A 5,691-nucleotide genomic window follows, 5' to 3' on the forward strand; every position below is an offset into this window, starting at 1 on the left:
CTGAATAAACGAACATCAAAAGAAGAATGAAAAAATTGCAGTCTACAGGGATTCCTACGGCTCTGAAACTGCGACAGCAGCATGGAAGCACAGCGGAAATCGCCACCTTGTTTGTCTGTTCCACATTCCATGGCGCTTATACCCACTACGGGGGATTGACCAGTGGCCAAGAAGCCACTGGTCAAGAGGACAAAACTTGAAAGAGAAAGTAAGGCAGGGTTAGGTAGAAAATTTTAAGTAATTAGGAAACAGACTGTAACTTGAAATATTCTTAATTATAGACATAATAATGATCATATACAAACAGCAGATTTGGCGGTGCCAGAATAATGTCGAATACGCGATCGTCAGATCGGTGAATTATCCGATTATTGATTCGGAAAAATTAGCATGGTATCCTCCTTCTGGTCACGGAGGTTTCCGATGCGCGCAACGTCGTTCTCGTTAACTACAGTATCGCCTGTTGTATATATATTTACGCAGGAAATAGAAGACGAATCGACAAACGTATAAACTTGCAGCTGACTCAGTCATTGCACAATCCAGCATGCCACTGAATAACCGTGCACAAAATACGTGTTTACGGACGGAAACAGCGTGCAAAATTATATGTCAGAGATTCAAAATTCGAGTCCGTAAAATTCAAACCGCTTGTTGTGCTCGGAATGTTGTTAACCACGCGCTAGCCACCGTCTTCTATACATGCAGTCTGTTTAATTGTGACAACTCACGGGGTGCATTTCTTCCTCATAGCGCCAAACGACGCTCTAAGCAGAAAACAGCACACACAAGAGAGCCAACGGCGCCAACTGCCAACTGATTTCTGTGTAGTGGTTGCGTCCTTTTCCGTGAGCGTTGATCCGTGTCGCGCTAAAGGAACAATGGATAACTACGTACAGTAAACAATGCGATCCTATTACCGAGGCCTTATTGGCAACATAATCCACAAAACAACGAAGATATTCACGCGCGTCGTACCGTGGAACTCGGGGATACGGCACCGCCATTAATACCGAGCACGTTGCACCAGACGACACTGCCTGACATTCTCTCGGGTTCGTGCTCAGCGACTTTCGCATTACCAGTCGACGCCGTCACAATGGCGGTTTGTGTTATATTTGGCTGCCTAGACGGGAAGCAAATACAAGTGAAATGAAAGGGGCCAAGTTCAGGAATGTACTGTTTGCCTAAGCAGATAAGGTAATAAGGTAACAACAAGATAGCGCAGCGACACGAAGCTGTTGTCCGAGACGCGGAGAGTTACTTGTCTTGCGCAGATAAACAGAAAGGAATTGAGTACACTGAACAAGCCCACGTCAATTTGATAGCGAGAGCATGAGATCCAAGGTAAATGTATTGGTAGCGAAGCTTCCATAGAATCCCATACGTTCAAAATGTGGCGGTTTATCGGGGATGTATGGATGGATGGATGATACGAGCATCCCCTTCGAAATGGAGTGGTGGGTTGCACCACCAAGCTCTTGTTATTATTTTGCTCAGTGCCCTATATATGCTTCAACAACAGCAAAAAAAGACGCAAAGAATTCTCATTATCAATCTTTCTAAATCCCCATTGCAAACTTTGTTTTTGCATGTACGCCTCCGTTGCTTGTCGTCTCCCTACTTTTCTGCCACTAAACTTCCAATCGCCTCTTACTAATCTCTATTGCAGACATGTTTACTTTCCCCTGGCTGTCGCAGAACCCAAGGGCTTCAATGAGGCCAGATGAGCTTAAATCGATCACTAGGCAGATATCTTCACATTCTATAATAAAACATGCTTCATCGTTTCCCCAGCTATATCACAGCGAGCACATGCTTTTTCTTCCTTGTTGTACCTCGCTTTATATGTGCGCGTTCTAAGGCATCCTGATCTCGCTTCAAAAATCAAAGAGCTTCCCTTTGAGTTATCATAAATTGTTTCTGATTTCGTTTTTTTTTTTTTCCTGATAAGTAGTTACTCGTAGAAGTTTTAATTTCCATTTTATTTCCTCGTAGAAGTTTTATTTTCCATTTTATTTTGCGCCGAGGGCTGGCAGCTTCGAATGCGCTGTACTTTCAACGCTTAGTTCGCGTGGAAGCGAGACGCAGCACGAAGGTCAATTCGCTCACTGCTGCCGCTGCGCCGAGCAGCGTCTGTGTGTTGTGGTGCAATTGTAGATGCGGTAGCAGGAACTTCATGCGGTAGTTGCTGACGGCGCCGAGCAGCCTCTGTGTCCTTTCCCCAAGCAAGCAAAACCGTGCTATCACTTGACAAACTTGGTTTAACCGTTACCCACCCACCATCACCCTGAACTTCTCTTGCTTACCTCTACTGCTGAGCAGGTAATGCTTCCATCCGCTTTGAATACCAGTGTTTCTGGAAGTTGGGACGTTCCCTACCGGTCTTGCTGGATGAATATCTTGGCATTCCATTGCGATGTGCCGAGTCGTTTCCGGACTTCTGCTGTTGCAGACTGATACCTCATCCTGGTGCGAATATTTACTCCGGTATGTTTTTTCTTTTTTTTTTTTTTTTTTCTGTCAGCCAGTTCGGGCCTCAAGTAGCAAGGCACTGCACTTTGTGTTATCGTACATGGTTTCCTTCGTGATTTCTTTCTTGACATATTTGTAAATCTCCGTGGTCTGCATCGTTTCCATCCTTTGCAACCAGTTTACTGTCTCGGCTTCTCTCACTTTCTTTTTGATGACTCTGGATTGTTCATTTACCTTTTCAATTACCCTGCACTCGGTTGCTAACTTTTTTTACCGATTCCTCCATTCCGTGTCCACTCTTCTGAGGTACAGATATTTGTGTACTTCAGCCGCCCATTTCTTTTCATTCATGTTCCTTAGTCTTTCTTAAAAACTAACTTGCTCTGCGCTTTTCTGACTTAAACAGACGCCCAAACAACCTCACCCTACACTGCCTCAGTTGTGATTTTACCGTGGGGTCCCAATGCCAATCGGCCCACCGAGCTTTGTTTAACTTCCAGCCCGGGACGCGATCTTCAATTTTAAGCAAGGATTGCCACTTGCGAACGTTAGCGCTGGTACTATTACTCGTTTCCAAATTGATCGCACCACCGCATATTTACTGTAGCCCCAAAACACTAGTGCCCCATGTTTCATTGTTGCTGCATTCTGCTTTCCCTTCATTCTTAGATTATCTTGGCGGATGTTTCTAGTAGGCCTTTTCTTCGTTTATGCATACACCCACGTATTGCTCGAGCATTGGTATAGCCTGCTGTTGAATCGATACCACGTCATTACGCTCTCTTCATTAAAAGTCATAATTTCAGATTACTCGGTTGTTAAAATTAAGGTCTGGATATGTCGCTTCATTGCCACAGGTATTTGCAAGTTTCCGTAAATTTCTTGCATTGTTCGTAGCCCTATGTCGTCCGCGTACATCAGCCAGGGACCCTCAGTGGTACCTTTTGCCCATTACGGATGTAAGATGAATTAAAACCTATTTTTTTCAGTCGACTTTCTATGCATTTTACATAAAGCGCGAACAAGAATGGAGACAGAAGGCAACCTTAATTGCTTCAGTCCGCGAATTTTCACTAGTTCCTTGCATTTCCCTGCCTTCCCATACGATTTGTACTCGGTTGTCCTTATATAATCCCTCAGCAATTCCACGAAATCGGCATATATGCCCTCGTGCTTTAGAATACTTTAAAGAAATTATCTGTGTACGTTGTCATCAGCTCCACTATTATCTACAAATGCAATCCATAAAGGTCTATTCTCAGCTTCAATTGAAATAAAATCAGAAATGTGTCTATCTACACAGGTATGGGTGTACGAGCCTTTAGAAATAAGTAATACACACGTAGAACCGGACAAATAAAAGCGTAGATTTCGACCATTGGTCTCAGTCTTTCTTTTTTTTTTTTTAATACCCGACAGCCTTCAATCGCCGGAGCATTATACCACGTGTTATAAAGGAAACGAAAATTTGAAATTGCGCATGTTCAGCGTCTTGAACTGTATTCTTCACCATAGTAACAAAAGAAGCCAAAGAGTGGGGGAGAAAATAAAGCAGCGAGTGTTTTCAACAGTTTGTCGAAATCTTTTTAGCACGAAGGGCGTCACATGGACAAAGATAGCTCTGTTTGCAGCGTGCAACAAAAAACAGCGCGTGGAGTGCCACAGCACCTGGCTGCCGTGACCCAGTTGCTCGTCAAAAGAGATTTGTTTATGCAGCCTGTAGCCGAAGCAGGCGTCGCTTTTCGCAGGCAAGCCCGCGCCACCTGGATTGATATGCTGCACTGCGCTGGAGTTTGTTCCTTCCATTCCAATTTGAGCAGCCGAGCTTCCACTAACTGCTTTTGCAGCGGTCAATTTTTTCGTACGGGTATTCCGATCGGAGTGATCATGTTGACGCTGAGCTCTTCAAAAGTGTCAAGTTTTACATAGGGATCAAATAGTTTCACTCTTACGTCCCCATGTAAAGCAGGACACTTATGAAGCGCTCAACCTTAGCAGCTGGGCCTAGTTCTTCCTGGGGTAAGCTAAACGTTGTCCAAGAGCATCTTCGCTCTATCCTGTTTACCACGTGCGATGTAAGCCATCATTTGGAAGTCTAGAGTGTGTCCTACTTTCGTTCATTCGCTCGCTTTTGGCCAGAGCAGGTTTTAGCATGATAGGGATCTCCTTCTTCTACTGCACAAAACAGTTGTCATCCCCGTGTTCGATTCATGCAATAGTGAAGTGCCCGTTACGAAAGCTACCGTGCCGGTACGAATTCCACCGTTCAGTTCTTATTACGTACGAAGATTGACCAATGACACTCAGTGTCTAGACCATTAGTTCTTTATCGCCTCGTCGTTTCGTATCTGAAGAATCTGAAGACTGGAGGTATAGGCCTGACTACAACGGCGTCATCGGAAGTGAAACGTAAAGTAGGCTTCTCCCCCGAAATATCGCGTCTAAACAATATTCTCTTAAACATTGCCATCTTGCGCAGCAGGAAGTCCTTAGTTGTAAAAACAACGAACACGGCACGTGGAGGTTGTCGACTCGATTGCCCTACGGGAGCGAGCACACTCACTTTCGGTAACGTCCTGTCAATTTGCCTTCGCTACCACTGAAACAGAAAATTAATGTCGCTCTAGTGTTTTCAGTGGCCCACGAGTATATGACTGCACAGCTGTAGAAATCTAGGGAAAGGACGGCGAATGCGGGAGATTTGAACTCAAGACGATGAGCAACACAAGAACGAGGTGAAAGCAGGAGCCAACGCCCACACGACGAAGCCTTGAAAAAGACAGTCCACTTGTCGGAACGTTGGCTACCGCTTTCACTTTGTTCTCGTGTAGCGCAGCTGCAAAGTAGTTTTTTTTTTTTTTTTTTTTTTTTTTTTTTTGCACAGAGAAAACAGCTAAATATGTTGAGGAACGTAAGGAGAAACATGGTTATCCAGCGTAAGCCACACCACCTCCCCCCCCCCCCTCTCCCCTTGCACTTTCTTTGAATAATATTTATCTACCATTCGTTTCTGACTGTACTTCTAGAGCACGTGCCATTTGTTTTGAATCAGCCGGTGCGGAACGCTACGGCAAACTCCGTGCATCTCGGCTGTTCACGGTTCGGGCATCGACTGTCGGTGGCGCTTCTTCTTCGCTGACAACCGGTGGAAAAAGCACGCAAGTTCGTAAGCGCACGTGACCTCATGCTGGCGCCCCCAGGGGCCAACTACCTCCG

Source organism: Dermacentor silvarum, chromosome 8 (assembly GCF_013339745.2).
Source record: "Dermacentor silvarum isolate Dsil-2018 chromosome 8, BIME_Dsil_1.4, whole genome shotgun sequence".
Lineage (NCBI taxonomy): Eukaryota > Metazoa > Arthropoda > Arachnida > Ixodida > Ixodidae > Dermacentor > Dermacentor silvarum.